This window comes from Mixophyes fleayi, chromosome 10 (assembly GCF_038048845.1).
Source record: "Mixophyes fleayi isolate aMixFle1 chromosome 10, aMixFle1.hap1, whole genome shotgun sequence".
Lineage (NCBI taxonomy): Eukaryota > Metazoa > Chordata > Amphibia > Anura > Limnodynastidae > Mixophyes > Mixophyes fleayi.
Window position 1 is genome coordinate 19,656,273 of NC_134411.1, and position 19,144 is coordinate 19,675,416.

At 29.9% G+C, this 19,144-nt stretch overlaps 12 non-coding genes across 12 annotated transcripts; all 12 read right to left on the reverse strand.

Annotated features, from left to right (window-relative positions):
* Nucleotides 1-1,268: 1,268 nt before the first annotated feature.
* On the reverse strand, nt 1,269-1,340 carry TRNAP-CGG (transfer RNA proline (anticodon CGG)). Its single transcript has one exon. It is a non-coding gene; the product is annotated as a tRNA-Pro (tRNA).
* Nucleotides 1,341-2,655: 1,315 nt separating this feature from the next.
* Nucleotides 2,656-2,727, reverse strand: TRNAP-CGG (transfer RNA proline (anticodon CGG)). Its single transcript has one exon. It is a non-coding gene; the product is annotated as a tRNA-Pro (tRNA).
* A 2,701-nt stretch (nt 2,728-5,428) lies between these two features.
* TRNAP-CGG (transfer RNA proline (anticodon CGG)) lies at nt 5,429-5,500 on the reverse strand. Its single transcript has one exon. It is a non-coding gene; the product is annotated as a tRNA-Pro (tRNA).
* A 1,314-nt stretch (nt 5,501-6,814) lies between these two features.
* TRNAP-CGG (transfer RNA proline (anticodon CGG)) lies at nt 6,815-6,886 on the reverse strand. The gene has a single exon. It is a non-coding gene; the product is annotated as a tRNA-Pro (tRNA).
* Nucleotides 6,887-8,201: 1,315 nt separating this feature from the next.
* On the reverse strand, nt 8,202-8,273 carry TRNAP-CGG (transfer RNA proline (anticodon CGG)). The gene has a single exon. It is a non-coding gene; the product is annotated as a tRNA-Pro (tRNA).
* A 1,313-nt stretch (nt 8,274-9,586) lies between these two features.
* On the reverse strand, nt 9,587-9,658 carry TRNAP-CGG (transfer RNA proline (anticodon CGG)). The gene has a single exon. It is a non-coding gene; the product is annotated as a tRNA-Pro (tRNA).
* A 1,310-nt stretch (nt 9,659-10,968) lies between these two features.
* On the reverse strand, nt 10,969-11,040 carry TRNAP-CGG (transfer RNA proline (anticodon CGG)). Its single transcript has one exon. It is a non-coding gene; the product is annotated as a tRNA-Pro (tRNA).
* Nucleotides 11,041-12,350: 1,310 nt separating this feature from the next.
* Nucleotides 12,351-12,422, reverse strand: TRNAP-CGG (transfer RNA proline (anticodon CGG)). The gene has a single exon. It is a non-coding gene; the product is annotated as a tRNA-Pro (tRNA).
* A 1,314-nt stretch (nt 12,423-13,736) lies between these two features.
* Nucleotides 13,737-13,808, reverse strand: TRNAP-CGG (transfer RNA proline (anticodon CGG)). Its single transcript has one exon. It is a non-coding gene; the product is annotated as a tRNA-Pro (tRNA).
* Nucleotides 13,809-15,121: 1,313 nt separating this feature from the next.
* On the reverse strand, nt 15,122-15,193 carry TRNAP-CGG (transfer RNA proline (anticodon CGG)). Its single transcript has one exon. It is a non-coding gene; the product is annotated as a tRNA-Pro (tRNA).
* A 1,314-nt stretch (nt 15,194-16,507) lies between these two features.
* On the reverse strand, nt 16,508-16,579 carry TRNAP-CGG (transfer RNA proline (anticodon CGG)). Its single transcript has one exon. It is a non-coding gene; the product is annotated as a tRNA-Pro (tRNA).
* A 1,314-nt stretch (nt 16,580-17,893) lies between these two features.
* TRNAP-CGG (transfer RNA proline (anticodon CGG)) lies at nt 17,894-17,965 on the reverse strand. The gene has a single exon. It is a non-coding gene; the product is annotated as a tRNA-Pro (tRNA).
* Between the last annotated feature and the right edge of the window lie 1,179 nt (nt 17,966-19,144).

A 19,144-nucleotide genomic window follows, 5' to 3' on the forward strand; every position in this document is an offset into this window, starting at 1 on the left:
TGAGTATTAGACTTTTAGACCAGTAAGCAAGTCTATAGAATAACATTAATGTTTTGTTTATTTTCTCAGGATTAGACTGTTTTTGAGAATAATATCTGAAGATATTTACTTAAGTCACATTGTGACTGTTTTTATTAAACACTCATCTCTTCCACATTAAGAATATGTATGTCACCTAAAATATCACCATAGGGTTCACAGTTATAAGTAACAATGAGAATTTTTTTAAAACACTCACATTTTCTACTCAAAAGAATTCTCTAATTCATCTAAAATGATATCACAGGATTCATAGTTTACTAAATTTGCTAAAATAAAAATCATAACGCCAATATTCAGAAATATTTGCAAATCCTACTCTTGTTGATTTAGGATGCCTAAGTCTTTTTTTAAAAATGATGCAAACAGCTAGCTTGAATGACACTGCTAAAAAACAATCTATGCAGAAAATGTATTTACAGATAATCAAATATGTTTCTTCAAAGTACATATTTTACAAAGTAAGCTCATTTAAATAATGTGATGCCAAAATTAGTGAGACTCTACTGAGTTTGGACTTTTCTGGGGATTAAACCAGACTATATTACATTTTATGTAAGGATTAGACTTTTAGACCAATAAGCAAATCAAAAGAATAACTTTCATTTTATATTTTTTTTCTCAGAATTAGACCATTTTTTAAAAACATTAAAGGTCATCCATTTTGGCTCCTTTATGGCTCAATGTTATGAAGCCAAGAATTTAAGTTTCCTACTATTTTTGAGAATCATATCTGTAGACTCTGGAGCCAGTCAAAATAATTTCTTTATTTATGTATTTTCTAAAGTCGCACTGAGACTATTTTTTTTTAAAACACTCATCTCTTCTAAACTAAAGGAATGTATAAGTCACCTAAAATATCACCATAGAGTTCACAGTTTTTAGTCATAATGAGAATTTTTTTAAAAACACTCACATTTTCTACACTAAGGGAATGCATAAGAATGCATAAGTCATCTAAAATGTCACCACCATTACTAAAAAAATCATTACGCCAATATTCATAAGTGTTTACAAATCCTCTTATTTAATTAGGATTATTAAGACTTTTAATAAAATATTTTAGAATCATTACACTAATACAAGGAGATCATTTTTTGGACTATGTGATAAGAGTTATATTGAGAGATTGTCATATTCATTATACAAACTGTAATCTTGACTAAGACAGCTAAACACAACTAGCTACATATGAACTGGTTATAAATGAATGATGGAAATGAAATGATGGGCTCGTCCAGGATTTGAACCTGGGACCTCTCGCACCCGAAGTGAGAATCATACCCCTAGACCAACAAGCCACCTACAAAGAATGCCGTTTTTTTAGATTTTTTTTTTTACTTTTATTTCATGTAAAGCTATCTGGTTAAAAGCACAGATACTATTCTACGCATAAAAGAAATTTGCCGTTTATCAAAAATGTTTCTTCAAAGTAGATATTTCACTAACTAAGATCATTTAAATTTTTTAATACCAAAATTAGTGAATCCCTACAGAGTTTTGTCCTTTCTGGGGAATAAACCAGACTATATAGCATTTTATGTGAGTATTAGACTTTTAGACCAGTAAGCAAGTCTATAGAATAACATTAATGTTTTGTTTATTTTCTCAGGATTAGACTGTTTTTGAGAATAATATCTGAAGATATTTACTTAAGTCACATTGTGACTGTTTTTTTTAAACACTCATCTCTTCCACATTAAGGATATGTATGTCACCTAAAATATCACCATAGGGTTCACAGTTATAAGTAACAATGAGAATTTTTTTAAAACACTCACATTTTCTACTCAAAAGAATTCTCTAATTCATCTAAAATGATATCACAGGATTCATAGTTTACTAAATTTGCTAAAATAAAAATCATAACGCCAATATTCAGAAATATTTGCAAATCCTACTCTTGTTGATTTAGGATGCCTAAGTCTTTTTTTAAAAATGATGCAAACAGCTAGCTTGAATGACACTGCTAAAAAACAATCTATGCAGAAAATGTATTTACAGATAATCAAATATGTTTCTTCAAAGTACATATTTTACAAAGTAAGCTCATTTAAATAATGTGATGCCAAAATTAGTGAGACTCTACTGAGTTTGGGCTTTTCTGGGGATTAAACCAGACTATATTGCATTTTATGTAAGGATTAGACTTTTAGACCAATAAGCAAGTCAAAAGAATAACTTTCATTTTATGTTTTTATTTCTCAGAATTAGACCATTTTTTAAAAACATTAAAGGTCATCCATTTTGGCTCCTTTATGGCTCAATGTTATGAAGCCAAGAATTTAAGTTTCCTACTATTTTTGAGAATCATATCTGTAGACTCTGGAGCCAGTCAAAATAATTTCTTTATTTATGTATTATCTAACGTCGCACTGAGACTATTTTTTTTAAAACACTCATCTCTTCTAAACTAAAGGAATGTATAAGTCACTTTTGATAAAATATTTTAGAATCCTTACACTAATACAAGGAGATCATTTTTTGGACAATGTGATAAGAGTTATATTGAGAGATTGTCATATTCATTATACAAACAGCAATCTTGACTAAGACAGCTAAACACAACTAGCTACATATGAACTGGTTATAAATGAATGATGGAAATAAAATGATGGGCTCGTCCAGGATTTGAACCTGGGACCTCTCGCACCCGAAGTGAGAATCATACCCCTAGACCAACGAGCCACCTACAAAGAATGCAGGTTTTTTAGATTTCTTTTTTACTTTTATTTCATGTAAAGCTATCTGGTTAAAAGCACAGATACTATTCTACGCATAAAAGAAATTTGCTGTTTATCAAAAATGTTTCTTCAAAGTAGATATTTCACTAACTAAGATCATTTAAATTTTTTAATACCAAAATTAGTGAATCCCTACAGAGTTTTGTCCTTTCTGGGGAATAAACCAGACTATATAGCATTTTATGTGAGTATTAGACTTTTAGACCAGTAAGCAAGTCTATAGAATAACATTAATGTTTTGTTTATTTTCTCAGGATTAGACTGTTTTTGAGAATAATATCTGAAGATATTTACTTAAGTCACATTGTGACTGTTTTTTTTAAACACTCATCTCTTCCACATTAAGGATATGTATGTCACCTAAAATATCACCATAGGGTTCACAGTTATAAGTAACAATGAGAATTTTTTTAAAACACTCACATTTTCTACTCAAAAGAATTCTCTAATTCATCTAAAATGATATCACAGGATTCATAGTTTACTAAATTTGCTAAAATAAAAATCATAACGCCAATATTCAGAAATATTTGCAAATCCTACTCTTGTTGATTTAGGATGCCTAAGTCTTTTTTTAAAAATGATGCAAACAGCTAGCTTGAATGACACTGCTAAAAAACAATCTATGCAGAAAATGTATTTACAGATAATCAAATATGTTTCTTCAAAGTACATATTTTACAAAGTAAGCTCATTTAAATAATGTGATGCCAAAATTAGTGAGACTCTACTGAGTTTGGGCTTTTCTGGGGATTAAACCAGACTATATTGCATTTTATGTAAGGATTAGACTTTTAGACCAATAAGCAAGTCAAAAGAATAACTTTCATTTTATGTTTTTATTTCTCAGAATTAGACCATTTTTTAAGAACATTAAAAGTCATCCATTTTGGCTCCTTTATGGCTCAATGTTATGAAGCCAAGAATTTAAGTTTCCTACTATTTTTGAGAATCATATCTGTAGACTCTGGAGCCAGTCAAAATAATTTCTTTATTTATGTATTATCTAACGTCGCACTGAGACTATTTTTTTTAAAACACTCATCTCTTCTAAACTAAAGGAATATATAAGTCACTTTTAATAAAATATTTTAGAATCATTACACTAATACAAGGAGATCATTTTTTGGACAATGTGATAAGAGTTATATTGAGAGATTGTCATATTCATTATATAAAATGTAATCTTGACTAAGACAGCTAAACACAACTAGCTACATATGAACTGGTTATAAATGAATGATGGAAATGAAATGATGGGCTTGTCCAGGATTTCAACCTGGGACCTCTCGCACCCGAAGCGAGAATCATACCCCTAGACCAATGAGCCACCTACAAAGAATGCAGTTTTTTTAGATTTTTTTTTTTACTTTTATTTCATGTAAAGCTATCTGGTTAAAAGCACAGATACTATTCTACGCATAAAAGAAATTTGCTGTTTATCAAAAATGTTTCTTCAAAGTAGATATTTCACTAACTAAGATCATTTAAATTTTTTAATACCAAAATTAGTGAATCCCTACAGAGTTTTGTCCTTTCTGGGGAATAAACCAGACTATATAGCATTTTATGTGAGTATTAGACTTTTAGACCAGTAAGCAAGTCTATAGAATAACATTAATGTTTTGTTTATTTTCTCAGGATTAGACTGTTTTTGAGAATAATATCTGAAGATATTTACTTAAGTCACATTGTGACTATTTTTTTTAAACACTCATCTCTTCCACATTAAGGATATGTATGTCACCTAAAATATCACCATAGGGTTCACAGTTATAAGTAACAATGAGAATTTTTTTAAAACACTCACATTTTCTACTCAAAAGAATTCTCTAATTCATCTAAAATGATATCACAGGATTCATAGTTTACTAAATTTGCTAAAATAAAAATCATAACGCCAATATTCAGAAATATTTGTAAATCCTACTCTTGTTGATTTAGGATGCCTAAGTCTTTTTTTAAAAATGATGCAAACAGCTATCTTGAATGACACTGCTAAAAAACAATCTATGCAGAAAATGTATTTACAGATAATCAAATATGTTTCTTCAAAGTACATATTTTACAAAGTAAGCTCATTTAAATAATGTGATGCCAAAATTAGTGAGACTCTACTGAGTTTGGGCTTTTCTGGGGATTAAACCAGACTATATTGCATTTTATGTAAGGATTAGACTTTTAGACCAATAAGCAAGTCAAAAGAATAACTTTAATTTTATGTTTTTATTTCTCAGAATTAGACCATTTTTTAAAAACATTAAAGGTCATCCATTTTGGCTCCTTTATGGCTCAATGTTATGAAGCCAAGAATTTAAGTTTCCTACTATTTTTGAGAATCATATCTGTAGACTCTGGAGCCAGTCAAAATAATTTCTTTATTTATGTATTATCTAACGTCGCACTGAGACTATTTTTTTTAAAACACTCATCTCTTCTAAACTAAAGGAATGTATAAGTCACTTTTAATAAAATATTTTAGAATCATTACACTAATACAAGGAGATCATTTTTTGGACAATGTGACAAGAGTTATATTGAGAGATTGTCATATTCATTATACAAACAGCAATCTTGACTAAGACAGCTAAACACAACTAGCTACATATGAACTGGTTATAAATGAATGATGGAAATGAAATGATGGGCTTGTCCAGGATTTGAACCTGGGACCTCTCGCACCCGAAGCGAGAATCATACCCCTAGACCAACGAGCCACCTACAAAGAATGCAGTTTTTTTAGATTTTTTTTTTACTTTTATTTCATGTAAAGCTATCTGGTTAAAAGCACAGATACTATTCTACGCATAAAAGAAATTTGCTGTTTATCAAAAATGTTTCTTCAAAGTAGATATTTCACTAACTAAGATCATTTAAATTTTTTAATACCAAAATTAGTGAATCCCTACAGAGTTTTGTCCTTTCTGGGGAATAAACCAGACTATATAGCATTTTATGTGAGTATTAGACTTTTAGACCAGTAAGCAAGTCTATAGAATAACATTAATGTTTTGTTTATTTTCTCAGGATTAGACTGTTTTTGAGAATAATATCTGAAGATATTTACTTAAGTCACATTGTGACTGTTTTTTTTAAACACTCATCTCTTCCACATTAAGGATATGTATGTCACCTAAAATATCACCATAGGGTTCACAGTTATAAGTAACAATGAGAATTTTTTTAAAACACTCACATTTTCTACTCAAAAGAATTCTCTAATTCATCTAAAATGATATCACAGGATTCATAGTTTACTAAATTTGCTAAAATAAAAATCATAACGCCAATATTCAGAAATATTTGCAAATCCTACTCTTGTTGATTTAGGATGCCTAAGTCTTTTTTTAAAAATGATGCAAACAGCTAGCTTGAATGACACTGCTAAAAAACAATCTATGCAGAAAATGTATTTACAGATAATCAAATATGTTTCTTCAAAGTACATATTTTACAAAGTAAGCTCATTTAAATAATGTGATGCCAAAATTAGTGAGACTCTACTGAGTTTGGGCTTTTCTGGGGATTAAACCAGACTATATTGCATTTTATGTAAGGATTAGACTTTTAGACCAATAAGCAAGTCAAAAGAATAACTTTCATTTTATGTTTTTATTTCTCAGAATTAGACCATTTTTTAAAAACATTAAAGGTCATCCATTTTGGCTCCTTTATGGCTCAATGTTATGAAGCCAAGAATTTAAGTTTCCTACTATTTTTGAGAATCATATCTGTAGACTCTGGAGCCAGTCAAAATAATTTCTTTATTTATGTATTATCTAACGTCGCACTGAGACTATTTTTTTTAAAACACTCATCTCTTCTAAACTAAAGGAATGTATAAGTCACTTTTGATAAAATATTTTAGAATCCTTACACTAATACAAGGAGATCATTTTTTGGACAATGTGATAAGAGTTATATTGAGAGATTGTCATATTCATTATATAAAATGTAATCTTGACTAAGACAGCTAAACACAACTAGCTACATATGAACTGGTTATAAATGAATGATGGAAATGAAATGATGGGCTCGTCCAGGATTTGAACCTGGGACCTCTCGCACCCGAAGCGAGAATCATACCCCTAGACCAACGAGCCACCTACAAAGAATGCAGTTTTTTTAGATTTTTTTTTTTACTTTTATTTCATGTAAAGCTATCTGGTTAAAAGCACAGATACTATTCTACGCATAAAAGAAATTTGCTGTTTATCAAAAATGTTTCTTCAAAGTAGATATTTCACTAACTAAGATCATTTAAATTTTTTAATACCAAAATTAGTGAATCCCTACAGAGTTTTGTCCTTTCTGGGGAATAAACCAGACTATATAGCATTTTATGTGAGTATTAGACTTTTAGACCAGTAAGCAAGTCTATAGAATAACATTAATGTTTTGTTTATTTTCTCAGGATTAGACTGTTTTTGAGAATAATATCTGAAGATATTTACTTAAGTCACATTGTGACTGTTTTTTTTAAACACTCATCTCTTCCACATTAAGGATATGTATGTCACCTAAAATATCACCATAGGGTTCACAGTTATAAGTAACAATGAGAATTTTTTTAAAACACTCACATTTTCTACTCAAAAGAATTCTCTAATTCATCTAAAATGATATCACAGGATTCATAGTTTACTAAATTTGCTAAAATAAAAATCATAACGCCAATATTCAGAAATATTTGCAAATCCTACTCTTGTTGATTTAGGATGCCTAAGTCTTTTTTTAAAAATGATGCAAACAGCTAGCTTGAATGACACTGCTAAAAAACAATCTATGCAGAAAATGTATTTACAGATAATCAAATATGTTTCTTCAAAGTACATATTTTACAAAGTAAGCTCATTTAAATAATGTGATGCCAAAATTAGTGAGACTCTACTGAGTTTGGGCTTTTCTGGGGATTAAACCAGACTATATTGCATTTTATGTAAGGATTAGACTTTTAGACCAATAAGCAAGTCAAAAGAATAACTTTCATTTTATGTTTTTATTTCTCAGAATTAGACCATTTTTTAAAAACATTAAAGGTCATCCATTTTGGCTCCTTTATGGCTCAATGTTATGAAGCCAAGAATTTAAGTTTCCTACTATTTTTGAGAATCATATCTGTAGACTCTGGAGCCAGTCAAAATAATTTCTTTATTTATGTATTATCTAACGTCGCACTGAGACTATTTTTTTTAAAACACTCATCTCTTCTAAACTAAAGGAATGTATAAGTCACTTTTAATAAAATATTTTAGAATCATTACACTAATACAAGGAGATCATTTTTTGGACAATGTGATAAGAGTTATATTGAGAGATTGTCATATTCATTATACAAACAACAATCTTGACTAAGACAGCTAAACACAACTAGCTACATATGAACTGGTTATAAATGAATGATGGAAATAAAATGATGGGCTAGTCCAGGATTTGAACCTGGGACCTCTCGCACCCGAAGCGAGAATCATACCCCTAGACCAACGAGCCACCTACAAAGAATGCAGTTTTTTTAGATTTTTTTTTACTTTTATTTCATGTAAAGCTATCTGGTTAAAAGCACAGATACTATTCTACGCATAAAAGAAATTTGCTGTTTATCAAAAATGTTTCTTCAAAGTAGATATTTCACTAACTAAGATCATTTAAATTTTTTAATACCAAAATTAGTGAATCCCTACAGAGTTTTGTCCTTTCTGGGGAATAAACCAGACTATATAGCATTTTATGTGAGTATTAGACTTTTAGACCAGTAAGCAAGTCTATAGAATAACATTAATGTTTTGTTTATTTTCTCAGGATTAGACTGTTTTTGAGAATAATATCTGAAGATATTTACTTAAGTCACATTGTGACTGTTTTTTTTAAACACTCATCTCTTCCACATTAAGGATATGTATGTCACCTAAAATATCACCATAGGGTTCACAGTTATAAGTAACAATGAGAATTTTTTTAACACACTCACATTTTCTACTCAAAAGAATTCTCTAATTCATCTAAAATGATATCACAGGATTCATAGTTTACTAAATTTGCTAAAATAAAAATCATAACGCCAATATTCAGAAATATTTGCAAATCCTACTCTTGTTGATTTAGGATGCCTAAGTCTTTTTTTAAAAATGATGCAAACAGCTAGCTTGAATGACACTGCTAAAAAACAATCTATGCAGAAAATGTATTTACAGATAATCAAATATGTTTCTTCAAAGTACATATTTTACAAAGTAAGCTCATTTAAATAATGTGATGCCAAAATTAGTGAGACTCTACTGAGTTTGGGCTTTTCTGGGGATTAAACCAGACTATATTGCATTTTATGTAAGGATTAGACTTTTAGACCAATAAGCAAGTCAAAAGAATAACTTTCATTTTATGTTTTTATTTCTCAGAATTAGACCATTTTTTAAAAACATTAAAGGTCATCCATTTTGGCTCCTTTATGGCTCAATGTTATGAAGCCAAGAATTTAAGTTTCCTACTATTTTTGAGAATCATATCTGTAGACTCTGGAGCCAGTCAAAATAATTTCTTTATTTATGTATTATCTAACGTCGCACTGAGACTATTTTTTTTAAAACACTCATCTCTTCTAAACTAAAGGAATGTATAAGTCACTTTTAATAAAATATTTTAGAATCATTACACTAATACAAGGAGATCATTTTTTGGACAATGTGATAAGAGTTATATTGAGAGATTGTCATATTCATTATACAAACAACAATCTTGACTAAGACAGCTAAACACAACTAGCTACATATGAACTGGTTATAAATGAATGATGGAAATAAAATGATGGGCTCGTCCAGGATTTGAACCTGGGACCTCTCGCACCCGAAGCGAGAATCATACCCCTAGACCAACGAGCCACCTACAAAGAATGCAGTTTTTTTAGATTTTTCTTTTACTTTTATTTCATGTAAAGCTATCTGGTTAAAAGCACAGATACTATTCTACGCATAAAAGAAATTTGCTGTTTATCAAAAATGTTTCTTCAAAGTAGATATTTCACTAAGATCATTTAAATTTTTTAATACCAAAATTAGTGAATCCCTACAGAGTTTTGTCCTTTCTGGGGAATAAACCAGACTATATAGCATTTTATGTGAGTATTAGACTTTTAGACCAGTAAGCAAGTCTATAGAATAACATTAATGTTTTGTTTATTTTCTCAGGATTAGACTGTTTTTGAGAATAATATCTGAAGATATTTACTTAAGTCACATTGTGACTGTTTTTTTTAAACACTCATCTCTTCCACATTAAGGATATGTATGTCACCTAAAATATCACCATAGGGTTCACAGTTATAAGTAACAATGAGAATTTTTTTAAAACACTCACATTTTCTACTCAAAAGAATTCTCTAATTCATCTAAAATGATATCACAGGATTCATAGTTTACTAAATTTGCTAAAATAAAAATCATAACGCCAATATTCAGAAATATTTGCAAATCCTACTCTTGTTGATTTAGGATGCCTAAGTCTTTTTTTAAAAATGATGCAAACAGCTAGCTTGAATGACACTGCTAAAAAACAATCTATGCAGAAAATGTATTTACAGATAATCAAATATGTTTCTTCAAAGTACATATTTTACAAAGTAAGCTCATTTAAATAATGTGATGCCAAAATTAGTGAGACTCTACTGAGTTTGGGCTTTTCTGGGGATTAAACCAGACTATATTGCATTTTATGTAAGGATTAGACTTTTAGACCAATAAGCAAGTCAAAAGAATAACTTTCATTTTATGTTTTTATTTCTCAGAATTAGACCATTTTTTAAAAACATTAAAGGTCATCCATTTTGGCTCCTTTATGGCTCAATGTTATGAAGCCAAGAATTTAAGTTTCCTACTATTTTTGAGAATCATATCTGTAGACTCTGGAGCCAGTCAAAATAATTTCTTTATTTATGTATTATCTAACGTCGCACTGAGACTATTTTTTTTAAAACACTCATCTCTTCTAAACTAAAGGAATGTATAAGTCACTTTTAATAAAATATTTTAGAATCATTACACTAATACAAGGAGATCATTTTTTGGACAATGTGATAAGAGTTATATTGAGAGATTGTCATATTCATTATACAAACAACAATCTTGACTAAGACAGCTAAACACAACTAGCTACATATGAACTGGTTATAAATGAATGATGGAAATAAAATGATGGGCTCGTCCAGGATTTGAACCTGGGACCTCTCGCACCCGAAGCGAGAATCATACCCCTAGACCAACGAGCCACCTACAAAGAATGCAGTTTTTTTAGATTTTTCTTTTACTTTTATTTCATGTAAAGCTATCTGGTTAAAAGCACAGATACTATTCTACGCATAAAAGAAATTTGCTGTTTATCAAAAATGTTTCTTCAAAGTAGATATTTCACTAAGATCATTTAAATTTTTTAATACCAAAATTAGTGAATCCCTACAGAGTTTTGTCCTTTCTGGGGAATAAACCAGACTATATAGCATTTTATGTGAGTATTAGACTTTTAGACCAGTAAGCAAGTCTATAGAATAACATTAATGTTTTGTTTATTTTCTCAGGATTAGACTGTTTTTGAGAATAATATCTGAAGATATTTACTTAAGTCACATTGTGACTGTTTTTTTTAAACACTCATCTCTTCCACATTAAGGATATGTATGTCACCTAAAATATCACCATAGGGTTCACAGTTATAAGTAACAATGAGAATTTTTTTAAAACACTCACATTTTCTACTCAAAAGAATTCTCTAATTCATCTAAAATGATATCACAGGATTCATAGTTTACTAAATTTGCTAAAATAAAAATCATAACGCCAATATTCAGAAATATTTGCAAATCCTACTCTTGTTGATTTAGGATGCCTAAGTCTTTTTTTAAAAATGATGCAAACAGCTAGCTTGAATGACACTGCTAAAAAACAATCTATGCAGAAAATGTATTTACAGATAATCAAATATGTTTCTTCAAAGTACATATTTTACAAAGTAAGCTCATTTAAATAATGTGATGCCAAAATTAGTGAGACTCTACTGAGTTTGGGCTTTTCTGGGGATTAAACCAGACTATATTGCATTTTATGTAAGGATTAGACTTTTAGACCAATAAGCAAGTCAAAAGAATAACTTTCATTTTATGTTTTTATTTCTCAGAATTAGACCATTTTTTAAAAACATTAAAGGTCATCCATTTTGGCTCCTTTATGGCTCAATGTTATGAAGCCAAGAATTTAAGTTTCCTACTATTTTTGAGAATCATATCTGTAGACTCTGGAGCCAGTCAAAATAATTTCTTTATTTATGTATTATCTAACGTCGCACTGAGACTATTTTTTTTAAAACACTCATCTCTTCTAAACTAAAGGAATGTATAAGTCACTTTTAATAAAATATTTTAGAATCATTACACTAATACAAGGAGATCATTTTTTGGACAATGTGATAAGAGTTATATTGAGAGATTGTCATATTCATTATACAAACAGCAATCTTGACTAAGACAGCTAAACACAACTAGCTACATATGAACTGGTTATAAATGAATGATGGAAATAAAATGATGGGCTCGTCCAGGATTTGAACCTGGGACCTCTCGCACCCGAAGCGAGAATCATACCCCTAGACCAATGAGCCACCTACAAAGAATGCAGTTTTTTTAGATTTTTTTTTTACTTTTATTTCATGTAAAGCTATCTGGTTAAAAGCACAGATACTATTCTACGCATAAAAGAAATTTGCTGTTTATCAAAAATGTTTCTTCAAAGTAGATATTTCACTAACTAAGATCATTTAAATTTTTTAATACCAAAATTAGTGAATCCCTACAGAGTTTTGTCCTTTCTGGGGAATAAACCAGACTATATAGCATTTTATGTGAGTATTAGACTTTTAGACCAGTAAGCAAGTCTATAGAATAACATTAATGTTTTGTTTATTTTCTCAGGATTAGACTGTTTTTGAGAATAATATCTGAAGATATTTACTTAAGTCACATTGTGACTGTTTTTTTTAAACACTCATCTCTTCCACATTAAGGATATGTATGTCACCTAAAATATCACCATAGGGTTCACAGTTATAAGTAACAATGAGAATTTTTTTAAAACACTCACATTTTCTACTCAAAAGAATTCTCTAATTCATCTAAAATGATATCACAGGATTCATAGTTTACTAAATTTGCTAAAATAAAAATCATAACGCCAATATTCAGAAATATTTGCAAATCCTACTCTTGTTGATTTAGGATGCCTAAGTCTTTTTTTAAAAATGATGCAAACAGCTAGCTTGAATGACACTGCTAAAAAACAATCTATGCAGAAAATGTATTTACAGATAATCAAATATGTTTCTTCAAAGTACATATTTTACAAAGTAAGCTCATTTAAATAATGTGATGCCAAAATTAGTGAGACTCTACTGAGTTTGGGCTTTTCTGGGGATTAAACCAGACTATATTGCATTTTATGTAAGGATTAGACTTTTAGACCAATAAGCAAGTCAAAAGAATAACTTTCATTTTATGTTTTTATTTCTCAGAATTAGACCATTTTTTAAAAACATTAAAGGTCATCCATTTTGGCTCCTTTATGGCTCAATGTTATGAAGCCAAGAATTTAAGTTTCCTACTATTTTTGAGAATCATATCTGTAGACTCTGGAGCCAGTCAAAATAATTTCTTTATTTATGTATTATCTAACGTCGCACTGAGACTATTTTTTTTAAAACACTCATCTCTTCTAAACTAAAGGAATGTATAAGTCACTTTTAATAAAATATTTTAGAATCATTACACTAATACAAGGAGATCATTTTTTGGACAATGTGATAAGAGTTATATTGAGAGATTGTCATATTCATTATATAAAATGTAATCTTGACTAAGACAGCTAAACACAACTAGCTACATATGAACTGGTTATAAATGAATGATGGAAATGAAATGATGGGCTCGTCCAGGATTTGAACCTGGGACCTCTCGCACCCGAAGTGAGAATCATACCCCTAAACCAACGAGCCACCTACAAAGAATGCAGTTTTTTTAGATTTTTTTTTTACTTTTATTTCATGTAAAGCTATCTGGTTAAAAGCACAGATACTATTCTACGCATAAAAGAAATTTGCTGTTTATCAAAAATGTTTCTTCAAAGTAGATATTTCACTAACTAAGATCATTTAAATTTTTTAATACCAAAATTAGTGAATCCCTACAGAGTTTTGTCCTTTCTGGGGAATAAACCAGACTATATAGCATTTTATGTGAGTATTAGACTTTTAGACCAGTAAGCAAGTCTATAGAATAACATTAATGTTTTGTTTATTTTCTCAGGATTAGACTGTTTTTGAGAATAATATCTGAAGATATTTACTTAAGTCACATTGTGACTGTTTTTTTTAAACACTCATCTCTTCCACATTAAGGATATGTATGTCACCTAAAATATCACCATAGGGTTCACAGTTATAAGTAACAATGAGAATTTTTTAAAACACTCACATTTTCTACTCAAAAGAATTCTCTAATTCATCTAAAATGATATCACAGGATTCATAGTTTACTAAATTTGCTAAAATAAAAATCATAACGCCAATATTCAGAAATATTTGCAAATCCTACTCTTGTTGATTTAGGATGCCTAAGTCTTTTTTTAAAAATGATGCAAACAGCTAGCTTGAATGACACTGCTAAAAAACAATCTATGCAGAAAATGTATTTACAGATAATCAAATATGTTTCTTCAAAGTACATATTTTACAAAGTAAGCTCATTTAAATAATGTGATGCCAAAATTAGTAAGACTCTACTGAGTTTGGGCTTTTCTGGGGATTAAACCAGACTATATTGCATTTTATGTAAGGATTAGACTTTTAGACCAATAAGCAAGTCAATAGAATAACTTTCATTTTATGTTTTTATTTCTCAGAATTAGACCATTTTTTAAAAACATTAAAGGTCATCCATTTTGGCTCCTTTATGGCTCAATGTTATGAAGCCAAGAATTTAAGTTTCCTACTATTTTTGAGAATCATATCTGTAGACTCTGGAGCCAGTCAAAATAATTTCTTTATTTATGTATTATCTAACGTCGCACTGAGACTATTTTTTTTAAAACACTCATCTCTTCTAAACTAAAGGAATGTATAAGTCACTTTTAATAAAATATTTTAGAATCATTACACTAATACAAGGAGATCATTTTTTGGACAATGTGATAAGAGTTATATTGAGAGATTGTCATATTCATTATACAAACAGCAATCTTGACTAAGACAGCTAAACACAACTAGCTACATATGAACTGGTTATAAATGAATGATGGAAATGAAATGATGGGCTCGTCCAGGATTTGAACCTGGGACCTCTCGCACCCGAAGCGAGAATCATACCCCTAGACCAACGAGCCACCTACAAAGAATGCAGTTTTTTTAGATTTTTTTTTTACTTTTATTTCATGTAAAGCTATCTGGTTAAAAGCACAGATACTATTCTACGCATAAAAGAAATTTGCTGTTTATCAAAAATGTTTCTTCAAAGTAGATATTTCACTAACTAAGATCATTTAAATTTTTTAATACCAAAATTAGTGAATCCCTACAGAGTTTTGTCCTTTCTGGGGAATAAACCAGACTATATAGCATTTTATGTGAGTATTAGACTTTTAGACCAGTAAGCAAGTCTATAGAATAACATTAATGTTTTGTTTATTTTCTCAGGATTAGACTGTTTTTGAGAATAATATCTGAAGATATTTACTTAAGTCACATTGTGACTGTTTTTTTTAAACACTCATCTCTTCCACATTAAGGATATGTATGTCACCTAAAATATCACCATAGGGTTCACAGTTATAAGTAACAATGAGAATTTTTTTAAAACACTCACATTTTCTACTCAAAAGAATTCTCTAATTCATCTAAAATGATATCACAGGATTCATAGTTTACTAAATTTGCTAAAATAAAAATCATAACGCCAATATTCAGAAATATTTGCAAATCCTACTCTTGTTGATTTAGGATGCCTAAGTCTTTTTTTAAAAATGATGCAAACAGCTAGCTTGAATGACACTGCTAAAAAACAATCTATGCAGAAAATGTATTTACAGATAATCAAATATGTTTCTTCAAAGTACATATTTTACAAAGTAAGCTCATTTAAATAATGTGATGCCAAAATTAGTGAGACTCTACTGAGTTTGGGCTTTTCTGGGGATTAAACCAGACTATATTGCATTTTATGTAAGGATTAGACTTTTAGACCAATAAGCAAGTCAAAAGAATAACTTTCATTTTATGTTTTTATTTCTCAGAATTAGACCATTTTTTAAAAACATTAAAGGTCATCCATTTTGGCTCCTTTATGGCTCAATGTTATGAAGCCAAGAATTTAAGTTTCCTACTATTTTTGAGAATCATATCTGTAGACTCTGGAGCCAGTCAAAATAATTTCTTTATTTATGTATTATCTAACGTCGCACTGAGACTATTTTTTTTAAAACACTCATCTCTTCTAAACTAAAGGAATGTATAAGTCACTTTTAATAAAATATTTTAGAATCATTACACTAATACAAGGAGATCATTTTTTGGACAATGTGATAAGAGTTATATTGAGAGATTGTCATATTCATTATACAAACAGCAATCTTGACTAAGACAGCTAAACACAACTAGCTACATATGAACTGGTTATAAATGAATGATGGAAATAAAATGATGGGCTCGTCCAGGATTTGAATCTGGGACCTCTCGCACCCGAAGCGAGAATCATACCCCTAGACCAACGAGCCACCTACAAAGAATGCAGTTTTTTTAGATTTTTTTTTACTTTTATTTCATGTAAAGCTATCTGGTTAAAAGCACAGATACTATTCTACGCATGAAAGAAATTTGCTGTTTATCAAAAATGTTTCTTCAAAGTAGATATTTCACTAACTAAGATCATTTAAATTTTTTAATACCAAAATTAGTGAATCCCTACAGAGTTTTGTCCTTTCTGGGGAATAAACCAGACTTTATAGCATTTTATGTGAGTATTAGACTTTTAGACCAGTAAGCAAGTCTATAGAATAACATTAATGTTTTGTTTATTTTCTCAGGATTAGACTGTTTTTGAGAGTAATATCTGAAGATATTTACTTAAGTCACATTGTGACTATTTTTTTTAAACACTCATCTCTTCCACATTAAGGATATGTATGTCACCTAAAATATCACCATAGGGTTCACAGTTATAAGTAACAATGAGAATTTTTTTAAAACACTCACATTTTCTACTCAAAAGAATTCTCTAATTCATCTAAAATGATATCACAGGATTCATAGTTTACTAAATTTGCTAAAATAAAAATCATAACGCCAATATTCAGAAATATTTGCAAATCCTACTCTTGTTGATTTAGGATGCCTAAGTCTTTTTTTAAAAATGATGCAAACAGCTAGCTTGAATGACACTGCTAAAAAAACAATCTATGCAGAAAATGTATTTACAGATAATCAAAAATGTTTCTTCAAAGTACATATTTTACAAAGTAAGCTCATTTAAATAATGTGATGCCAAAATTAGTGAGACTCTACTGAGTTTGGGCTTTTCTGGGGATTAAACCAGACTATATTGCATTTTATGTAAGGATTAGACTTTTAGACCAATAAGCAAGTCAAAAGAATAACTTTCATTTTATGTTTTTATTTCTCAGAATTAGACCATTTTTTAAAAACATTAAAGGTCATCCATTTTGGCTCCTTTATGGCTCAATGTTATGAAGCCAAGAATTTAAGTTTCCTACTATTTTTGAGAATCATATCTGTAGACTCTGGAGCCAGTCAAAATAATTTCTTTATTTATGTATTATCTAACGTCGCACTGAGACTATTTTTTTTAAAACACTCATCTCTTCTAAACTAAAGGAATGTATAAGTCACTTTTAATAAAATATTTTAGAATCATTACACTAATACAAGGAGATCATTTTTTGGACAATGTGATAAGAGTTATATTGAGAGATTGTCATATTCATTATACAAAATGTAATCTTGACTAAGACAGCTAAACACAACTAGCTACATATGAACTGGTTATAAATGAATGATGGAAATGAAATGATGGGCTCGTCCAGGATTTGAACCTGGGACCTCTCGCACCCGAAGCGAGAATCATACCCCTAGACCAACGAGCCACCTACAAAGAATGCAGTTTTTTTAGATTTTTTTTTTACTTTTATTTCATGTAAAGCTATCTGGTTAAAAGCACAGATACTATTCTACGCATAAAAGAAATTTGCTGTTTATCAAAAATGTTTCTTCAAAGTAGATATTTCACTAACTAAGATCATTTAAATTTTTTAATATCAAAATTAGTGAATCCCTACAGAGTTTTGTCCTTTCTGGGGAATAAACCAGACTATATAGCATTTTATGTGAGTATTAGACTTTTAGACCAGTAAGCAAGTCTATAGAATAACATTAATGTTTTGTTTATTTTCTCAGGATTAGACTGTTTTTGAGAATAATATCTGAAGACATTTACTTAAGTCAGCCTGAGTTAAGTCATACCTCTAATCAAACTACTGGAAAAGCTGCTGGAGAAGCTGAAGGATTAGAAGAAACTTAGAAATTCTGAAAAGTATGTCGGCCTTGTAGAATAGGTTCTTTATTTACTTCTCCAGAGGTTTGCAACATTTTGAAATTGGATCACTATATTTTGGCAACCATGTGTAATGTCTTTCTTTTCAACTGACACAAATATGCACAGATGCAAACAGCTCCCTGTGAGCAAGCTGTCAGATCAAGTAGCACATGACACGTTCCCTGCTTCAGCTTTTCCTAAAAATGCTACTGCCAGAAAAAAACTCCCCTTTTCTAAGAGTCACATTGATGGTGGGTCAGCACAACACACCAATGTGAAAGGTTATTATGGTATCTGGTCAAGCTTAAAATAAATGTCCAAATATATTTACACCTCTACCATATCTCAATTTTATACAACTTGTATTAGTACAATGGTGAAGGATTACTTTAATGATACTTTAATGATTATGCAGAAATTAGCATCTCAGAAAGTCCCTTTGATTTCTGAGAGAAAAAAAAATCAGTTTGGAGACCCTTGTACAAACTAGCTATGGTGTACTTATATTGCTATCCTCCACATTGTGAGTGATTGTTGGAGGAGACTGCTTCCCAAAAATGTAGAAAAACTGGTGTTCATCAAAATGAACTACAAATTGTATGAGGAATACCATTCTTGTCGCCAATTAACACTAGACTCCAGTGAGGATGAACGAATATTGTGTGACGATGATCTTGACATCAGTGAAGAGAATGAGAATGAGGATGATGACATTGTCAACATAGAGGAA